We start from the raw sequence: 21,828 nt of genomic DNA on the forward strand, positions 1-21,828 counted from the left end.
TGAGCACCACCGGCTTCAAGAGACACCAGATGCACAGGCTGGCCGGACATTTCTACACCCCCCCCCGCCCCCCGCCCTCCCCGGGAGCTTTGGAGGGAAGCATCCCGGCTGCCCGGATGGGTGTGTCATGCTGTCCACATGCCCCTGGCCTTGACTGCGGAGTCGGGTTCTTGCTCTCGAGGGAGGGATTGTTTGACAAGATTGTGAGGGGCTGCACAGGTTGTTCTGTTCTCCCTTCTTAACTCTGTCCAGGCTCACATCCCCCTCCTGCGCCACCTCAGCAATGTCTGAGCTCGGCGAATGATTAGACTTGCCCAACGTCTGAGCAGGCTGGTGACAAGATGGGCAGACGGCAGACACTGCTTGTTTGCCTCTGCTCTCAGCTTCTTGCAGAACATCTTCAGAGGTGCCCTTTGAAATGGAGGTTAGACGTGTGGGTCTTTCTCTGCAGGAGGATTAGAGACCAGCAGTACCCAGAGCAGAGAATGAGGTGCACTCTGCTCCTCGGATTTTAGTAGGAGGTGAAAGGGGTTGTGTAAATGAGTGCAGAGCCCTGGAGCCCCCGTGACTCTCGCCCTGGCCACCTGGCACAAGCATCCCTGTGGAGGTTATGAACCCGGATGCCAGGCCACCCCCGGGCCAGTTATATCATGACCTCTGGGGGTGGGACCCAGGCCTCTGATGGGTTTGTTTTGTTCTGTTTCTCAGGTATCTGTGTTTTGTAAAACTTCCTGGCGCGTTTAGATCAGCCGTGGTCACGGCCGTGAGAGGGTGGTGTGTCTGGGGCATCTCCGTAATGGTAGCTAAATAGTTCCCACCCAGCAGTGATGCTGTGGGTTGGTGAGATTAACGAAGGGTAAGATAAAAGTTTGCAGGACAGGCATTTGGGGAAGAGGAGGCCTTTGAGTGACCTCTTTCCATCAAAGCAGAGGTCCAGACGACTGAGCAGCAGCGAGTAACTGCCCTCGGGGGTGAGTGGGTGCCCAGCCTTGAGTTGTGTGTTTATGACCATAGCAGTCGCAAAGGGCCCTGACTATGGGGCTTCCTTGCTGTTAATTATAGTTTTCCTAAAACACATCAGAGGTCAGATTCCAGCCTGTGCATGACAATGGCCTTCATCTATCTCAGGCTCATTGGGACCTGCCATTCATCAAATTCACTCCACCCCTCTCTGCCCCTTTAGCTGTCTTTTTTCTCTTCTACCTTGTCCCTCTTTTGCTCCTCTGCAGTGTGCATGCTTCTAACTGTTGTGGAGTGTGTTGTGTGACACTGGTTCTCCAGGTGACCGGTGAGACAGGAACCCACATTAAAGGGCAGGGTGGCTGTGTGGTCAGTCTCTCCTGTCCTCCTGGTGCCCTCCGAGAGGCCTCTGAGCCTCTCATGGGGCCTTTGAAACCACCATCCCGAGCACCGGCACTCTGTTTTGTTCAACAGAATGCATCATCAGTAAAAGGACACGCTTGCGACTTCCCTGGTGAGCCTGCACTTTCATTGCAGGGGGCATGAATGCGATTCCTGGTTGTGGAACTAAGATCCCACATGCCGCATAGCACAGCCAAAAAATAAAAAAGGGGGGCGGGGTGGGGGAGGACGCTCTTGAATTGAATATATAAAAATATGACTTTTACATTAAACAAATAGGAATCAGTAGAGTGGAAACATAAAATAGTTGATTTTCCCCATAATTGCCTAATTCTGATGTATCCTGTGGGTCTAGTCCTTCCTTGCTTCTTGAGTGAAATCTCGATACATGATTTCGTTGGTCACTTGAATAACACATGGTCTTCTGTTCACTTTTAACTCCCCCAAGTAGTCTCATTTCTGTAATTAAAATAATGATTCTTTTATAATGATCAGACTCACTCAAGGCCATGGTTTGTTCCACCAGTAGGCCCATCTGACCAGTGGGCTGACTTTCTTGTCTCTTGCTTCCGGGGGCCATTTCAGCAAAGTGAATTTGGTTTGGGAAAGTGTTTGCTACTGTACTGTTGGGTGCGTGAACATTCATGATTGTCATAACTTGGTAGGTTGTTCTTTTATTATTAAGTGCACTGTCCCTGCTAGTGGTTTTGCCTGGGATTCCAGTGTGTATGCTGCTGCCCTCAGTGTCTGTTGTACCAGTATTGCTACATCAGTTTTCTTTGCACTATTGTTTGCTGGTATAACTTTTCTACTTTTTTGTTTTCGACTTTCCTATGTCGTGTTTTAAGCAGTTTAAGGCTGAATGTGTGAGAGATAATCCAAGTTTATCTTAATAAGTGAGTTTGTTCCATTTAGAATTATTGTGATTGCACTTGAGTTGGACTTGTTCTGCTATCTTATTTTACTTTTCCTGCTACCTTTTTATCATTTAAAAAATTCTTTTATATTTGTTTATTTTGGTTTTTTTTTTTTTTTTGGCTGCCTTGAGTCTTCGTTGCTGCACACAGGCTTTGTCTAGTTGCGGAGAGTGGGGACTACTCTTCACTGTGGTGCGTGGGCTTCTCAGTGCGATGGCTTCTCGTTGTGGAGCACGGGCTCTAGGCATATGGGCTTCGGTAGTTGTGGCTCGCAGGCTCTAGAGCACAGGCTCGGTAGTTGTGGTTCATGGGCTTAGTTGCTCCACGGCATGTGGGATCTTCCCGGATCAAGGATCAAACCCATGTCCCCTGCATTGGCAGGCAGGTTCTTAACCACTGCGCCACCAGGCAAGTCCCTCTTCTTTTTTTAACCTTACTGCCTTCCATCAAAAATATTGGGCTGGGGAGGGAATATGAGGATATGTGTAAAAAAACAGATGATTGAACTTGGTGTACCCCCCCCCCCCAAAAAAAGTATATGAAAAAAAAAAAGAGTGAAATGATGCAACAATGAAAAAGAAAATATTGGGCTTGTCTATAATTACCTCTATGGGTTTAGACTTTATATTTCTGTTCTTTTACAGATTGCCTTTACAAATTTTAACAAACGTATATTTATCATTCTCCTAAAAGACACAAGCTCCTCTGACACTGTGACTTGCTGACAATCATTTAGTGTCGAATTCCTCACTACCCCATTTTAAGTTTCCATTTTACTTTCTTTTAATTGTAAGTACTTATGCTGATTCACCATTTAGATCTAAATTTACAAACTTAGGTTCCCACTTTTCTTTCCTGGTTCTGTTTCTTCTTGTTGGGATGCATTTAGTGTTATTTCAGTACACATAAGTAGGATTCTTTGCACAGAGGCTTTTGTATATCTAAAAAATAACTTACTCTCAAATGGTAATTTGAGTGGAGAATTTTAGGTTAAGAGTTGTTTTCCTCAGCACTTTTAAAGATACAATTATTTTTTGGTATCTGTTGCTACTACAGCAGCTGTGAGTCTTATTGTTCTTTGCTGATAATCTGACTTTCCCTCTGGTTCCTTTTAAGATTTTCTTGTTACCATTGTGGTTCCACTGTGATTCATCTTGATGTGAATTTCTTGTTTTTTTTTTTTTTTTTTGTAACTTTTGTTTCAGTTTTAATGAGATATAGTTGACATGCCACATTGTATAAGTTTAAGGTGTACAGCATAATGATTTGACTTACATATATCATTTTAAAAAATGTATTTACTTATTTATTGGCTATTTATTGGGTCTTTGTTACTGCACATGGCTTTCTCTAGTTGTGGTGAGTGGGGGCTACTCTTTGTTGCAGTGCACAGGCTTCTCATTGCGGTGGCTTCTCTTGTTGCGAAGCATGGGCTCTAGGCATGCAGGCTTCAGTAGTTGTGGCGCATGGGCTTAGTGGCTCTGTGGCATGTGGGATCCTCCCGGACCAGGGCTCGAACCCATGTCCCCTGCATTGGCAGGCAGATTCTTAACCACTGCACCGCCAGGGAAGTCCCTACATGTATCTTTTCTTTTTCTTTTTCTTTTTTTTACAAGAGAACAAAGCCAGTTTTTATTTGCTTTTCAATAAGTTTAAATCCTTGAAGGGTACAGCATCACATGGATTCTGTGTCCAAAGGCCTTAGCAGGAAGGTTGCTTCAGAATTTGGCACGAACCATGCCACTGTTTCCATGAGCATGAGTTGTCTTTTCCCAGATTACTCGGATTTTGTTAGATTTTGCACCAGGAGTTACTGTATTCTTTGCTTTGTACACATAAGCACATCTCTTGCCTGGACAGAGTTTAGTTTCATTTCGAGCATATACACCTTCAGTTTTCAGGAGAGCCGTGTGCTCCCTCTGGTTCTGTAGACCCCGATTATAGCCAGCAGAAAAATGGCCTTGGACCACAGCCTTCCAGACATGTTTGTCATTTTAGAAGTCCTGTTCCCAGCAGGCTGGAGCACCCATTCTCGGAGGTCAGGGGACCAGCAACATCAGTCACGTATCTCCTCCATTCCACCTTCCCTGTGTCTGGATTCCATAGAAATCATTAGCTGGTAGAGCCTCGGAGCCGTACCAGTGCCTCGCCAAGGCATATAGCTGAGCCTGCCCCACTTATGTGCCCCCAAAGTTCTGTATATCATTAAATGATTACCACAGTAAGTTTAATAAACTCCCATCACCTCATATAAATACAAAATTAAATCGAAAAAAATTTTTTTCTTGTGACGAGAACTCTCAGGATTTACTCGTAACAAATTTCCTATATATGGATTTCTTATTTATCCCCCTAGGGACTTGCAGTGTGTTCTCATTTCTTACTGATTGTGGTGGCCCAGCCTGTATAGCTCAGGGTATGTTTGCTGGTGACTGGGTCCAATTGCCTGGCAGCATCTGGCAGGCATAGCTGATGACGCAGAGGCTGGTAGCAAAGGTCTCAGTCGGAGCTTCTGGAAGTGAAGATCTGTGTCCCCAAAATACAGGGTCTCTGAGGCAGCCATCATGTAAATCTTACTGGAGTACATTGGTCTAAAAGAATAAATGTATTTCACTTTTCTTATTTCACCTCTAATGCCCTTCATGAAATAACAGTTTAGTCAATAATGTTATGGTCAACAGCATTTCCCTCCAAAAACTGGTCTCCTGTTCCCATACTGGAGGACATTCCCTTCTCTCTGTAGCTATTCATTGGAGCTGCCGCCACCTGACTGAAGAGCTTAGGAATCCTCTGCCCTGAGGTTACTAGTGCAGTTTTTTTTTTAACATCCTTTATTTTAATTAATTAATTTTTTGACTGCATTGGGTCTTTGTTGCTGTGCGCGAGCTTTCTCTAGTTGTGGCGAGCAGGGGCTACTTTTCATTGCAGTATGTGTGCTTTTCTTGCTGCAGAGCACAGGCTCTAGGGGTAAGGGCTTCTGTAGTTGTGGCTCACGGGCTTAGTTGCTCTGCGGCATGTGGGATCTTCCCGGCCCAGAGATTGAACCTGTGTCCGCTGCATTGGCAGGCAAATTCTTAACCACTGCACCACCAGAGAAGTCCTGTAGACTTCTTGATGTTGGCCATTCTGGTGGGTGTGGGGTGGTACCTCATTGTGGTTTTGATTTGCATTTCTCTAATAAGTAGCAATATTGAGCATCTTTTCATGTACCTTTTGGCCATCTCTATGTCTTCTTTGGAGACATGTCTATTTAGGTCTTCTGCCCATTTTTTGATTGGCTTGTTTGGTTTTTTGATATTGAGCTGTATGAGCTTGTTTGTATATTTTGGAGATTAATCCCTTATTGGTCGCATCATTTGCCAATATTTTCTCCCATTCTATAGGTTGTCTTTTCTTTATGATTTCCTTTGCTGTGCAAAAGCTTTTAAGTTTAATTAGGTCCCATTTGTTTATTTCTGCTTTTATTTCCACTGCTTTAGGAGGCAGGTCCAAAAAGATATTGCTATGATTTATGTCAAAAAATATTCTGTTTTCTTTTAGGAGTTTTACAGCATCCAATCTTACATTTAGGTCTTTAATCTATTTTGAGTTTATTTTGCGTATGGTGTTAGGGAGTGTTCTAATTTCATTCTTTTACATGTAGCTGTCCAGTTTTTCCAGCACTATAGGTATTCTTAACGTGAAGCCCTGTGGGTTGATAGCATGATTTTTGAGGTGCAAGTCTTTATTAGAGACACATTGGCCAAGAAACACAAATAATTAGAAAACTACCTTGGGGGAGATTTTAGAAGTCTCGTTGACCATTTGCAGAGAATGAAGGCATGGTGTTTTGTTTGGTTTCAGAACGAGAACTAGAGCTTCCTGTTATGAACTTGCCCTGCCACCCCACCCCAGGACACATTCTGCCCAAGAGCTGCCCTTTCCAGTCAGGTTGGACTGACCTGGCCCGTGTGTGAGTAGAACACACCACTTTGAGAGCCGGGAGGCAGGCTCACCGACTCCTCGGCCGACTTCCACCCTGCACAGCTCTGTCGCGGCTACAGCACACCCACAGGTTAGGCTCAGTGGAATGCGAAATCACAGATCAGAACCTTAGCAGCAGGTGCTGTGTTGGAGGGAGGGTCCAGTTAACTTGTGGAAGACACCACGGAAGCCTGGAACTGGTGGGTTTCCACGCAAGACACGCACATCCCAAAGAAATCCCTGAAATGTGGGAGCTCAGGTGTGGGGACGACAAATAAGGGGCCGCAGGGGGCTGCTCCTGGGAAGCAGGTGCCCGGCAGGACTGGGGTGTGTGCACGGTGAGGGAGAGACAGGAACCGAGAGCTGTCTGCCAGGAGCATAAACGTGCCTTTCCGGGAATCCCGTGTGTATCTGTGGTGTTTATCAGAGATCTTATGCTGTGCAGGATGTTTTCTCCGTTGTTATTAAGGACGCATGTTCCGGAGATGCATACCAGCATCTGTCAGAGGTCAGAGTAATTCAAGAACAGACGAGGTCAGGGAGAGCATTCGTCATCTTGGAGGAGTCTGGTCAGCAGTCTGGTCAGGGAGGGCTGTGTGTGTGTGGACCTGCTAGACAGGGGCTTGGCCCTGACATTTGTGATTGTAAGGAAGAGAGGAGAATACCATTGCTGTCTCTGGGCTGTGAAAACAACCCTCTCCTTGGAATACACCTGAGTGTCTCCTAGAGCCCCGACTGCTGAGCAAGTTTGGAGGCCAATGTGTCCTAGTAATTGGTTAGTAAAGAAATCATTGTATGTTGCTCTTTTACTCACCTTCATCTGGCTTGTTTTCCCATTAACCAAAGTCCAGTCTTTAGAGCTCTTTTACTGCATTCAGGGAAGCAGAAACCTGCTCAAGCATGAGAAGTCCTTACAGATAAGATAAGTGCTTCATGCTTTGGGTTTATTTGCACCTTTCAGCCCCTGTGAGGCGAACGGTTTCATCACCCCCACGGGACATGCCCGCAAGCCCAAGGAGATGAAGGCCTGTAGCCTTCGACAGTTCTTAGCGAGAGCCTTGTGGCTGCAGAGGGTGGGCTTGCTCAGGGCAGGGACTGTGGCCAAGGTGGTGCTTGGGACAGGAGCTGCTCTTATATTTGGTGCGTGCAGTTAAGTAAAAATGGAGCATCAGAGCGGGTCTTTGCCTCTTCGGTCTTCACCCCCCAGATGCAGTGTTCTCTCCCTGAGGCAAGCGCAGACCATCTCCTCTTTTGCAGAGGACAGTGTTGGGGCCCAGAACGGTTAAGTGACGTGGCCAGGATTTCCTCAAGTCCCAACTGAGTAGTGGTCTCACCGCACGCCTCATGCAGGAGGTTACTTGCTTTTGGTGAACATTTCGAAGTGGGATGAGTGGAAGGTTGGAGGGTTGTGGGTTGTTTGCTGTGAAACCTCAGTCAGGTCTGCAAAAATGGTATGGGCAGTGATGGCCAACTGCGCAACTGAGAAAAGATTGCAGGATGGGAAATGTCAGTGGAATAACGGCTAAATAGGAAACTGCAGGAGATGAGAGGAAACAGCCCGATGCACCCACCATCCAGGAAGGGCATGAGGGAAGTAAGCAAACGAACGATTTACTCTCGGCCTGCACAGTAGGACCTCGCACATCAGTTAACGTGTGCGGAAAATTGCGATGTGCTTGCTGCCAGGAGTGCATTTCTCTGTGCTCACCACGTCAAGTTAACGGGGAGTTAAATGGCTCTTGAAACAAGCTGGCTGGAGGAGCTGGGAGCCATGGCCTATGTTTCAGGGGAGGCTCAGGGCCCAGGGGGAGCTGGTGAGTGTCCCTCACCCCTGCTCTGAGCTGCTTCCATTGTTGCCTGTCTGGCTACCCCATGGCAGGCTGCAGCAGAGGCGAGTCACTCGCTGGCTAAAATGAAGGTTTTACAGGACTGTGTTCCTTTCTGGAGGCTCTAGGAGAGGATCCATTGCCTTGCCTTTTCCAGCCCCCAGACACATCCTTATTTCTGGGCTCAAGCCCTCTTCCTCCATCTTCAGATCCAGCAGTGGCAGGATTCTCTCCCCTGCCTCCCAGCTTCCCTTTCCAGGGACCCTGATTACACAGAGCCCACCGAATAAGTCAGGAGAGCCTCCCTGTTTCAAGGTCTGCTGATTAGCAACTGTAATCACCCTTCACCACGTGACATCATGCAGTCACAGGTTCCATGGATTAAGGAAGCAGGCATTTGGAGAAGGGAATTGTTCTGACTACCGCAGGGAAATGGTTTTAGAGCTGCCGAGGCTAGAGCTCATTTATTTCTTCCTGCAATTGCGTACTTGGGAAGTTGAGGCCTGGGGCGTAACATTTCTTATGCACCCCTGGGCAGTAAATGCTTGTCTGATCTTCACGACCGGCCTTTGAAGTGGGCATTTTTATGTTCCCACCTTAGTGATGAAACCGAGGCTCACAGCTAGCAAGCCTGTCCTGTGTTACAGAGCCAGGCAGTGGCAGAGCTGAGACTCTCACACCCCGAGTCGTCAGGGGGCTCAGCGCATTCATACCCCTCCTAGCGCGTGCTGGGTGGGTGTAGTTCCCTAACAGATCTCCCGTTTCCTGTCTGGTGTTCTTTTTCCTTTACTCCATTCTGCCAGTTCACATTTTCCTCCAATGACGGGAGCAATAGTACATCTTCCAGAAGTTCCTTTTTGAAGAAAGATTGCAGCATCCTTGGTATTTTCGAGCCTTTTAAACTTTTGTAACTCCCGATTGCCTTGTCTAAGGGGCACCATGTTTTTCTCACCCCCTGGAGCATGATTTTTATTGTAAGTTGCCCAGTTCAAACACTCGAAAGATTTACGTGGGAATTCTAAGGTGAAAACTTCACCTGGTCCCCATTCCCCTCCCTGACTCCTGCTGTTTCTTGGGACTGAATCCCGTATTTCTTTCTTTCTTGTCTTTGGCGCATTCCTTCTGTTTTGTTTTCCTTTAACAAGCTTGGATACTTTCCAAAAGAGTGGATAAACTCCGATATGTGTATGTCCCATTTGAACCCTGGTGTGTTATTGGTTGGGTTCGCCCTTTGTCAGAGAAGTGGGCCCTCGCATATTGTTTTCATTTCTCCTTTTATTCTTCATAAGGCTCTGGGCTGCACTGAACTTCTGTAAGAGTCCCTCATTTCCCCACGCAGCCCCGTAGGTTCCCTTGTTCTGAGGCCTGTGCAGGGCCCAGAACAGAGCAGCCAACTCCATTGAAGTTGTCCGACTGTGGTCTTTGGTCTCCGCTGATCCCATGATCCACAAGGAGATGAGAGCTGGGGAGCAATCTGGGCTGCTCACAAAGGATCAGAGGGACAAAGTCACCTCCTGTCTCCTGATACTTGAGAGGGTTTGAGCTTCTCAGTCATAAACCAAACTCATTACCTCTTTTTTTTTAATAACTTTTATTGAGATATAATTGATATACAATAAACTGCATGTATTTAAAGTGTACAATTTGGTATATTTCTTCTTTTTTTTTTTAATTTTATTATTTTTTGGGGGTACACCAGGTTCAATCATCTGTTTTTATACACATATCCCCGTATTCCCTCCCTTCCTTGACTCCCCCCCCCGCCTCGAGTCCCCCCCCCCCCGCCCCAGTCCTCTAAGGCATCTTCCATCCTCGAGGTATATTTCTTCTTATTAGTAGTGTATATATGGCAATCCCAATCTCCTACTTCATCCCACCCCAATCCCTCTCCTTCCCCGCCTCTCCCCCCACTTTTCCCCCTTCGTGTCTGTATGTTTGTTCTCTACATTTGTTTCTTTCTGTCTTGCAAACAGTTGATCTGTAATTACCTTTTCAAATGCTATTCTTAAAAAAAATTACAAACTATTATACATAAAAATACTTAAGATATGCATACATATGTGTATATATGTTATATATAATATGTGTATAAAATTTAAAGAAGAGTAAAAAGAATACCCATCTTAGGCAGTAGAATGTTACCAGTTGATTTGAAAATCCAATCTCCCAGCCTCCAGTCAACAGTATCTTAATTTTTTTCTTGCTTTTCTTTATAGTTTTCTAACTATGTGTGTATCCCAAAGAAGTATATTGTTTAATTTTGCTTATTTTTGAGTAAGCAACGGAATGGAGTCATACTGTAGTTATTCTTCTGTGACATACTGTATCGCTCGATGGCGCGGTTTTGATACGCATCCGCGCCAATGCAGGCAGCTGTGGTTTATTCACCGTCGCTGCTCTTCGTTGTGGGTACCGTCTGGATCTCCTCTCTTGTCTTTTGGGTTGTTTGGTTGCTTCTTGTTATTCTAAAACCATGTTTCTGGTTACTGCATACCCGTGTTACAATAACATGCCTTACCATGTCCTGGTCCCCACGTGCCATGACTTCTCCAGTGTGTATTCCTAAGAGGAGGTGTGCTGAGTTTAAATTTTTATTATTTTTAAATTGTGGTTAAAATATACATAACCTAAAATTTACCATTTTGGCCATTTTTTTGGTGTACGGTTTAGTGGCATTAAGTTCATCCACATTGTTTTGCTACCACCACCACCACCATCCATCTCTGGAGCATTTTTTTCCTCTTACAAAACTGAAACTCTGTACCCATTAAACAGTAATCTCCTCTTCTTCCTCCTTCCAGCCTCTGGCAGCCACCATTCTACTTTCTGTCTCTATGAATTTGGCTACTCTAGGTACCTCATGTAAGTGGAATCATACAATATTTGTCCTTTTATGACTGACTTATTTCTCTTGGCGTGATGTCATCGAGGTTGTAACATGCATGTTGTAACATGTGTTGGCATTTCCTTGTTAAAGCTAAATAATATTCTGCTGTGTGTATGGATCCCATTTTTTTTAACCCATTAATCCATCAGCACTTGGGTTACTCTCACCTCTTGGCCCTTGTGAAGAATACTGCCACGAACACGGGTGACACATAGCTCTTCAAGTCCCACTTTCGATTCTTTGGGGGTATAGACCCAGAAGTGGAAATGCTGGATCAGATGGTAATTCTATTTTGAATGTTTTGAGGAGCCTCTGTTTTTTTCTGCAATGGCTGCACTCTCTTACATTCCATCAGCTCTGCACAAGGAGTTCCAGTTTATCCACATCTCACCAACACTTGTTCTTTTCTTATTTTTTCATAGTGTCCATCCTAATGGGTGCAGAAAGGTATCTCATGGGGGTTTTGACCTGCATTTCTGTAATGACTAGTGATGTTGTGCATCTTTTCATGTGGCCATTGGCCATTGTGTATCTTCTTTGGGTAAATGGCTATTTGAGTCATTTGCAGATGTTCCATTTTACTAAGAAATGCCACATGGTTTATCAAAGTGCTTGTAACAGCTTATATACAACTAGCAATTTATGAAAATTTCGTTGGTTCCACATCTGTGCCAACTCTTGTATGGTCAGACTTTTTGAGTTTTTGCCAATCTGCTGAATGAAATGACATCCTTATGGTTCTGGCTTGCAGATGCTATAAAATGTCATCTTATGGCTTGTGATGTATCCTCATTTTTTGGTAATATCTTTTGATGAACAGAAGTTTAAATTTTAATGTGGTTAAATTGATCAGTCTTTTCCCTTATAGCACATGCCCCTAGGTTATGATCATATTTTCCTATAATTTTTTATAGGTTTGCCAACTTTCACAATTAGGTTCTTGACCCAAATGGGATTTATCTGTGAGGTGGGGCATGAGTGGAGTTTTCCTCATCTCCCCAGGTGGATGACCAGTTGAATCGTTTCTTAAAGCAGTCCCTCTTTGCTTGAGCTGGACGTGTCTGCCGATTATCAGGGACTTTTTGCAAACCGTACGCCCCCCTCCCCGCTGTTCTGACAAGTGAATCCTGCATTGTGTATGTGTGTGTGAATGTGAAAAAATACCCCATTGGACTCGGACCTCTGCTCTTGCCTGAGAACTGCTGCCAGGACGGGGAATATCTCACCTGTTGATGGGCTGCTGGAGTGTATTAGTGTATCACTCTGTTAGTCACATATCTTCAGCTCTGTTCAGAGTTAACCCGCTGCCCTCTCAGGGTTGGACCTGGAACCGGGTCTTGTAGTGTATATTCTTACACGTCCGTGTTCTGAAGAAATGAAGAGGGTTGATGGGCAAGTTTATCACAGATAACATGAGGCAGGTATAAGGAAGCAGCATGCTGTGCGTAACCAAAGGGACGATAGTGCTGGTTTCCCCACCTGGCAGGTGTTTTCTTCACCTGTCCTCTCTGGATATGATGTTTCTTTTCCTAGGGAGTTGGCATTTTCATTTCTAATTAGGGTCATTCCTGCCTCCCTCCCTAGGCAGGTGGTTTTGAGGACTTGGGAGGCATGTCTAGGTTGCCTAGGATACAGCTGTGACTGCTGTTGCCGGCATTGTTATTCTGCGCAGGGGTGAGGGGCGTGATGGGGGGGGGGTTCCCATGCAATTCCAATCCACAAAACCCTGGAGGTGCTGCAGCAGGTGCCCCTCCCCACATGATTCCTTGTCCTCTTTGGAGTAAAATAAGGTTGGGGGTAAATCGGTGGTCTTCTCGTGAGGAAGCCTCTCTCCTGAGGTCTGTTTAGGGGCTGCAGGCCCAGCTGGCACACCCCCGCTGGGACACACTTGCTCACTGCCCTGGAGGGTTGAGTCCTCTCTGTGGCGGAGCCCAGAGCCCCTCGAGCGATGGGTGTGAGTTATTGATGCGGGATGATTAAATAGATACTTATCTCATTATATCTGGTTTGTACAAATACATGAGAATTGTGTGTGCCTACAGTGGTATATTTTTTTTTCTTTTTAATTGTGTTGACTGCTCTGGGCTTCCCATGGGAAAACTGTCCTTAAGAGACTTAAGATGTCGGGTTCACTGTAAATGCAAAAAAAGGGAGGTTTTCTGTTCTCAGAGAACGCAGACAGCAACTGAATGGACAGGGAGCCCGTTGAAGGTTTAGCTTGGGAATCTGGACTTGCCGGTTCCCTTCTCTCCATGACAACAGGGCCTTGTTGCCCGGGGCCCGCTGATAATCACAGCGGGCATTCTTCGCGAGTGTCCTGCAGTGGCCGGGCTCTTCCGAGTGGAAATCTGAGAGGATGCTCAGCTTTCTGGAGTGACTAGGTCTACAGCCCTAGACCGTCCCTGGCGGGTCCCCAGGTGCAGCATCACAAAGTGCCACAAACTGGGTCTTTTTTCTTTTCTTTTTTAAATGAGAGAAAAAGACACAAATTTTAATTCATGCGCGTGAAGGTCTCAGAAGTGGGACCTAAGACGTGGCCAAAGCAGGCAGCTTTTATACTTTTTAGGCAAAGAAACAGTAAATTTGTGAGGAATGGACAGGACGAAGAAACTTAGGTTTGGGATGCTTAATTAATGAAGAGTTGAAACAGCGTTTGGGCTTGAGTTAGTAGATTTTAAAAGTGACAAGCACAAACTGGATTTTGGTTTAAAAACAAGACGTTTGTTTTCCTGCAGTTGTGGAGTCTAGAATGAAGGTGTCAGAGGGCTGCACCATCTCCGCAGGGTCTGGGGGGGGTCTGTCCAGGCCTCTGCTCTTCTGCGGTTCCCGGCTCCCCCCGCCTGCAGCTGCCTACCTGCCCTCTCCGCCTCCGTCCTCACAAAGCCCTCTTCCCGTGTGTCTGCACCCCACAAGCTGTTCCCTCTCTCCCTCCTTCTCTTTCCCTCCCTCCTCTAACAAGGATGCCAGTCACTCTAGATTAGGGCCCACCGTCCAGGTGACCACCTCGTACCTCACTGACATCTACAAAGACCGCATTTCCAAATAAGAGCACGTGCACAGGTGTGGGGGGTTAGGATTAAACCGATCTTTCTGGGGGACACAGTTCACCCCACAGCACTGGTGCCCACAGAGATGAAGAGGAAGCCCCTGGAAACTGGTAGGAATGTGATATCTACACGCAGGGTCAGTGGGCTTGCATGTTCTGTTTCTCTTCTTGGTGGTTCATTTTATTGTCCTTAAACTGGAAGGGTAGCATGAGCAGCCCTGCCTGGCCTGGGGTCTGTCCTCACCTTCTCCCCCCAGGTCCCCCCCCCCCACTGGGGTCCCCTAAGGGAGGCCTCCCGCAGGGGCCAGGACAGCTGTTTGGCATCACCCCAGCTCCCCTTCCTCACTTCCATGTCGTGGCGGGTCCATTGGTCCTCCGTTCCCAAAATCAAACCTTCAGAACCGCCCTTGGCCCCCCTCTCCGTGGGCCCTGCACGCCAGGTGGGCTTTCTCCACCGCAGGGTCTCCTGGTCCTGCCCCTTCATTTCAGGCCTCTGTTCCAGCCTCGGAGTCTTGCGCAGGCACAGCTGTTGCAGGGGCCCCGCCCTCCAGCCAGTTCTGCACAGTCCCTCCGGGGCCCAGCAATAACTGGGGACTGGCTTTCCTGTGTATGAAGTAAACTCCTTAGCCGGGCATCAGGTGCCCTCGGCCCAAGCCCCTTCCACCCCATCCCCAGGAGCCCTGGCCACGTGCCACACTCCCACCTGCTCCTACCTCCAGGCTGTCGCACCCTGGTCGGCTGCCCCTGCAGGGCCCTTCCTCTCCAGTCCCTAGTGCTGAGGCGCCAAGATCCCTGAAGAACCCACTGGAAGCGAGTGCTCCCCACCCGGAGCTCCAGCAGGCATCACACTGCCCTGTCTCCTTTTTATTTGGATGTAGGTGTCAACATCTCTATTGGACCCTAAGTTCCTTGAAGGCAGGCACTGTCTTAGGCATTTTTATCTCCATCACAGTGGAGTTTTATTTAACAGATAGTAAAACTCAAATGACTATTTGCTGAATGAATGAAGGAGTGAATGAATGAACAAATATCTGTGCAAACTAAAGCTGAGCAGCTGAGACCCCTCCCGTGAAGGTGAGGGCCCCTGGCATGCAGGTGGGGCCACTCTCCCTGCCCCCGCAGGACCTTCGTGCATCACCACTAGATTGAGCTGTTAGCTCCACCACACTATGTTGATAAAAATATTTTTTTTAACTATAAACATTTCTACTCAAGTTCCTTAAACTCCCCATGGTTTCTGCTTGTTATTGATAGTGAAATGTTTTATGACTTTGGTACAATATATATAAAATGAACAAGGTAAACTCCCACTTGGAGAAAATAGTAAACAAAAATTTCCACAAGCTTAATGAAACCAAATATTTATAACCAAGAGAAAGAAAACTAAAATAGTTGATGGTAACTTATAACTGAGGATGAATGAAAATTCATAGCTACAGAAAAATAGCACTGATTCACACTTTCAGATGTTAGGGTATGAGATATATACCATATATAAGGTATATAAAACATGTATAACATATATTTCTGTTAGAACTATGGAAATTATGTAATGGTACAGATTCTTGGGAATTTTTTGTGAGTTAAACATCAGCCACTTCTTTCTCTTGGGATGGACTCACTAGACTGAATGTGAGACGCTGGAGACGTGGTGTGTAAACGGGGCTGTAAGATTTTTGCATCTCACAGCTGCATCTCAGGGGCTGTCAGTGACTTAAGAGGTTCCGTCCTCTGGGGCGGGGAGGGTGGGGGGGGGACTCGAGGCGGGGGGAGTCAAGGAAGGGAGGGAATACGGGGATATGTGTATAAAAACAGATGATTGAACTTGCTGTACCCCCCCCAAAAATAATAAATAAATTAAAAAAAAGAGGTTCCGTCCTTTCAAAGCACTTTCTTGTGCACAAGGACAAATGAAGTGTCCTCTGTTAGCACCACCACCTCATGACACCACCCTCACAATGTCAGGCCTCATCTCTACTTTTAGTCCTGTTATAAATGGAGACCCTGGGCTCGTCTCAGGTGACCTCAGGAGACAATTGGCTACTTGCCTTATTTGTTTGGCAGCAGGAAAAGGTGGGTTTTGATTTCTGAGGCTTTCTTCTCTGTGCAGTAGTCCCAAACTCATTTCATAAAGGTATCGAAAAGCAGTTAGGAAGTAGCAGCTGCTCTGTGGCACACTGGCTGCAGTGGCCCAGCCTCGGGCTTTGGCAGTGATGGAGTCGTTTCAGAGCGGGACGCGCTGGAGTGAGAGGAGGGGGAGACCGCCAGGGCAGGACCTCAGGCCGTGCAGTGTGACCACCCCAGAGGGCACCGGGTGTGGCGTGGTTGGGTGGAGCTGGCCAAGGGCAGACCACAGGAGCTGCAGAGTGTTGGATGTTCTGAAGGCAGTGGTGTGCCCCAGGAGGGCTTTGAAAGGGGAGTGACGTGATCAGAATTGCATCTCTGGGAGATGACGAGCAGCAGAGTGACGCCAGAAGAGAAAGGCCAGTCCAGAGGCTGTTGGAACAATCTAAACAGGAAACAACAGCCTGGACCAAGGCATGTGTGGTGCTGATGGGTCTGAGCTCGTAAAGGCTGTGCCACCTGCTGAAACCCGTGAGAGCAACACCTCTGGCTGGTAGTGGCACCGGCCTCAGCGCACAGGGCCAGGGAGCCCAGAGTCGGGGCTCATTGCCCTGTCACTTCCTGACCATGTGTCTTGGGCAGGTTGCTTAATTATTAGAACATCAGCACCTGCAATTGTAAAATAGACTTGTACCTACCTCATAAGCTTGTTGTGACATTTAAATGAGATAAAGCTTTGCTACAAGAAGAGGTCTGGGCTAACATAAAATTATATTTTGAATGTGTTGCTGTTAACCTGCGGGAATGTTAAAGTTGTCGGCTGGTTGGCCGTGCATGAACTGCCAAGGCCGGACCAGCCTGGACAGAGCCCAGACCCAGGGGTGGGACCACATCTGCTGTTCCCATGGGGACTGGGCTCCCAGTGCACCCAGTACCCAGCGCCACAGGTGCTGCCACCTAGCTGGCTGGCTGGCTGGGCGAGGAAGGAAGTTTCTATCTCATTGGTTGGAGGGCAGGCAGCAACTAGAAACAATGGACCAGTTCTTCCTTGGGGTTGCAAACCTGAGCCCCAAATGCATTCATCTAGAGGGACGCTGCTCTCCACAGGCTTGAGAACAGTTTTTCTCAGCGTGGGAGGAGTTGTCGCAAGCTTATTGATGTGCTTTTTGAATGCGTGGCAGTTATCATCAGATTACTCATATGACTTGAGGGAGTTCTTGGTTTATTAAGGTGCTTTTTCTTCATTACAGTGAGCGACTTGCCAGTAGAACTTAATTTATTTCAGGAAGTCACAAGATAGGCACCTTTGGCTTTGCTGGGGTTGAGGCCTGTGGAGCTGCCTTCTGTTTGTATGTTGATGTATTTATTGGATGGGCACAGGGAGAGTTACTGGGGAGGCAGGGGGAGCGGCGGCAGGGGTGCTGCCTCACTGAGCATGCGCACTCCGCAGGTCCCTCCGCGGCCTCCACGTGGGGAGGGTGGGATGCGTGGTGCTCTGGGCCCTGGACCCAAAGCAGAACAAGTGTGTGTGGACACGTGACTGTGCCTTTTCCTGCTCCAGGTGCACCCCTCTCAGCACTCGGACTGTGTGTGTCTGGATTCTATTGAGAAGAAAATATTTGTGCAAAAGAGAGATTTGTAAGGCTGACCTTGTGCTTTGACTTGAATGTTTATAAGGAATTTTGAACATGTTTGGACATAGCTTGTGTGTGTTCTATCAAAGGCAGCCTCTAGAAGAATATTCCACTGGGTGCTTGATTCTCTGTTTTAAGTTTTGTGTGAGGAGACATTAAACACATCTCACTCAGTGACCACCCAGGAGTGTAACGTGATATTTTAATCTGTGCTTCTGGGGATGCGAGCGATGCCATTACTGCTGTTCTGAGTTGTGCTCGAAAGTCGGCCATCTCAGCCCTTCCAGAACAGGTTGGTGGTGTTTTGGAACAAGATCATTCAAATTTTGTGCTGTAATTTCTCACTGGGATGTTATTTTTGACACTCATTTCCCATATGTCAACACTAAAAACAAATGCTTTTTGTTCTTGGGGAGCTTTGCTCCATGCCCTTCAACAGTCAGACATGCGGCAGACTTTCTCATTGTTCTGAATCCCTGCAGGAAGGGCGGGAGTGGGGGGAAGACTCAGGGATCTGCAGGAGAAGGGCAGATGAGGTTGGCCGCTGCCCCTTTAAAGAGGAGCCACTGCTTTTTGAGAGGGGACATCGTGATAAAAAAAAAAAAAAGTTATTTTTTTGGTCTTCATGTGGAAGACTAGATTAAATTAGAAACAGTTGACTTTGGGAGAGGTGAAGTTGATGATATTGTCTCTGGAAAGTTGTTTCATTAACCTGGGCGTAAGGTGTTGAAGCCCTAGCTTAGGGTAGTGATGGTGGGCATGAGGGGCACTGATACATACGGGGGGATCTTGAAAGGGGGTTTGTTGATGAGTTGATAAAACCAAAAGGAAGGGAAAGAGGCTGTGAGGCTTCAAATAATCTGGGACATCTTGATGGCAAGTGGAGAGGGCTGATTTGGGGTGAAGAAGTTGAGGTCAGGGTTTATTTGTAGAATAAGAAAAGTTAAGCATCATCTAATGTTTTGAGAACAGCTAAATAATGTTATTTTGAGGAAGATTTCATGACTCTGTGTAAGAATCATCTGCATATTAGAAGTACTGAATAGCAGTTTTGCAGACTTTGTTAAATTAAAAAAAAAAAAATTTAAGCGTCCACATACTAGTTGCATAATAACGAGAAGAGAACTGACAGCTGATAATGTCAATAGAAAAAACTTTTTTCCCTAAGTTTTATAGTTGTCTCTCACAACTGTGACTTGTTTTTCCAGGTTTATTTGGAGGAAAGTTTAAGAAAGGCCTGGTCTGGCTCTTTGTTGCATCTGCTCTTCCGTGTGGTTTTCTCTGAGACAAAGAGTGAAAATACGTCCAGGCTTAGGTGCACTGTAGTTTTTAGGCCAGACGCAGAGCGCTTCTAAGGTTCTGGGGGTAACTGTTTAAAAATCTTACTGGCTGCTTTCCCACTTTTTAAACCCAATAGAATGTTATTGGAAAGCATTGTCGCAGGTTAGTTCTAGAAATGATGATCATTGATCAAGGTACTCCTCAAGGATGGTGGAGCTGCTTTGGGGGTGTGGGTGCCCTTTCTCTGGGCACATAGGCTGTTCTAGGACCCGCACAGTCCCTGCCCTGCAAGAGGGAAGAGATGGGGAGGCTTTGTACAATACGCAGTAAACTGTCAGGGAGGCAGAAGCACTGGGCTGTGAAAAGCCTCAGGGACTGTGGAGGGCAAACTTGGACACGACTGCCATACCTACCGTGCCCGTTCTGACCTGTTTCTGCCAGGAGCCAGGGTGGAACTGAACCAGGGCAGAGGCTGGCTACCCTTGAACTTTTACTGCTGGTCCTGAGGCCGGAAAACCAGCTGGTGCAGCAGAGCCAGGGAGCCCTCAGGGGGATGAGACTAGAAGCAGCGAGGCCAAACCCCCAGTCAGGCAGTGGGGTCCCCCTGGCCAGGCCAGTGGCGTCAGAGACGGGGGACCTTGTACATGCTTGGAGCTGCGTGTGGAGAGGCCCAGGGTGTGTAAGGCAGTTTTCACCAACAGTTCAGATCCCTTCCTAAGGTATCAAATACTAAATTCTCTTGTAGGCATTACCTTTGAATCTAGTTGTTTTCCTTTCATTCAAATATAAAGTCCATTGGCGACACTCAACCGTCATCTGAAATAGATATTGACAGACATAGGATTTGTTGATAGAAGCCAACAAGCTAGCCTGTTACTGTTCCAGGGAAGATGACATTCGGAGACAGAGAACTCTGTTACTCAGGCTGTAGCAGGCAGCATCAGCAGTCAGGTCCCCAGGTCCAGGGAGCAGGATGCAGTGGGCCCAGGTGGATGCTGTGCTCACAGTGGGTTTGTGTCTCCCTGAGGAACTAAGCTGCAGGACCCGCTATTTCATAGCACACGGTAGGCAGGCCTGCTCCCTGTTGCAGAGGGAGATGTTACTGCATCCCTCAAGGTTGCTCCCTGCAAACACAGTCCTAAAAAATGGTCCAGGTATAGACTGGTCCGAGCCTTGCCTTCATGCACACCCAGCAAGATGTGTAGGAAGGTGAGAGGCCCACAGAGACTCTCCTAATGACATAAAAAATATAAATATCACAATGTTACAGGTGAAAATCTGGGAAGAGTGAAATTTGTGTCTGCTTAATAAGGGATGATTTCACAGCATATAATTTGGTTATATATTTCAAATTTAAAATATATATTCTTATTTGAAGCTATTTGAAAATCCCACTGTTTCGCCTACAGACTAGGTGAGCAACAACTGCCTGAAAAATGTTCTGCCCTCCTTTTCTTACTCTCACCTTTATTTTTAAACAATCATCTATAAAACATCCCCTACGTGCGAAGTGTTCTACCAAGTGCCATTGGGCATATGGAGGTAGGTGATTCAGTCCTAGCCCTTGGTTTTATAACAAATCAGGATGGTGAGACAGGCTTCCATGAAATAGCCAAAGTAAATCTATCAAGTGCTTGATAATGCAATACCAGTGATGTTGGGAAAAAGTGGACCAGATCATTTTGTAGGATTTCTGTCGAGTGGTTACATATGTTGTAATTGGTTTGTATTCCTGTAGCCATAGCCACCCTGGTTCTTAACAGCTGAGCGCAGGTGCATGCAGTTCTGCAGCGTGTCTGCTACCTGATACTGCCACACACCGACCCCCCCCCCACCCCAGTTCTCCGTGTCTTGTGTGCTCTCTTGTTCTCCGTCTCTCTGTCTCCCATGCACGAAGCATAGGGCTGTCAGAGGGAAAGGGGTGTAGTTCCTCAGGCTTTCTGGTGGGAGGAAATTGCTGGAGGATGGAGCTCACACATCAGCTGCAGCAGCTCTTTGGTCCTTTCCACATGGCAGTGTCCAAGAGCCCCCTGGCTGTGAGCAGCTGACTTGACCAGGAGGGGGTCGGGGGGCCACTAAAGCTGCTGTCGCTGAAATCATTACTTAGAGTCTCTGGGTAACTGTGACAGTGACACATCTATGTAATGACAGAGCACCTTTGAGTCATGCCAAGGGCATCCGTGCCATGGGCTCGCTCCCCGGCTCCTCTTTGGAGGGCGCGCACCCATGGGAGGGCATGGCACAGGGCCTTGCCTGAGGTCACACAGCTAGTGACAGGACAAGGTCCAGGACTCAGGCCTTCTGATGCCAAGGTCCCAAGTGCTTTTTGGGGTTTTGGTGGTTGTTATTTATTGTCTTGTAAACCAGGATTTATTTGAGATGAAAACTGCTATGTCAGCGCAAAAAACGGGTGTTTAGTCCTCGATGTTCTCTCCTCATGGAGCTCAAGTTCAGCTGTGTAGGGGGCAGTGGTGACACACACAGCACACATGGCCGTCATTCCTTACAAGGGCGCAATGACCTGGCAAGGCTTCCTTTCTGCCAGGGACACTCCAAGGGCATCGCAGAGCTGTCTCCTCGGCTTCCCTGGGACCAACTTTGTCCCAGAAAATCCTGAAGCCATGCAGCTTCTTAGGATTCCAGGACATCTCTCCAGGGCCCCCAAGACAACCTGCCCTATTTTGCGATGGGTCAGGACTATTTTTAGTGTTCAAGCCCCCTCTGAAGGACATGCCGTCCCCTCTGTGAGAACACAGTCCCGTGAGGTCACAGGTAGCTGCATGTGGAGCAGGCTGGATGGGGACTTGTACAGCAGTTACAACACACAAGTGATGTCCAGGCTGTCTCC

At 47.1% G+C, this 21,828-nt stretch overlaps 1 protein-coding gene and 1 pseudogene across 5 annotated transcripts in view; one reads left to right on the top strand and one right to left on the bottom strand.

Moving 5' to 3' along the window:
* Positions 1-21,828, top strand: part of MTCL1 (microtubule crosslinking factor 1) — a 115,860-nt gene that overhangs the window by 26,086 nt on the left and 67,946 nt on the right. The gene's annotated exons all lie outside the window — the stretch shown is intronic.
* Positions 3,932-4,272, bottom strand: LOC130831129 (60S ribosomal protein L35a-like; annotated as a pseudogene).

This window comes from Hippopotamus amphibius, chromosome 11 (assembly GCF_030028045.1).
Source record: "Hippopotamus amphibius kiboko isolate mHipAmp2 chromosome 11, mHipAmp2.hap2, whole genome shotgun sequence".
NCBI lineage: Eukaryota > Metazoa > Chordata > Mammalia > Artiodactyla > Hippopotamidae > Hippopotamus > Hippopotamus amphibius.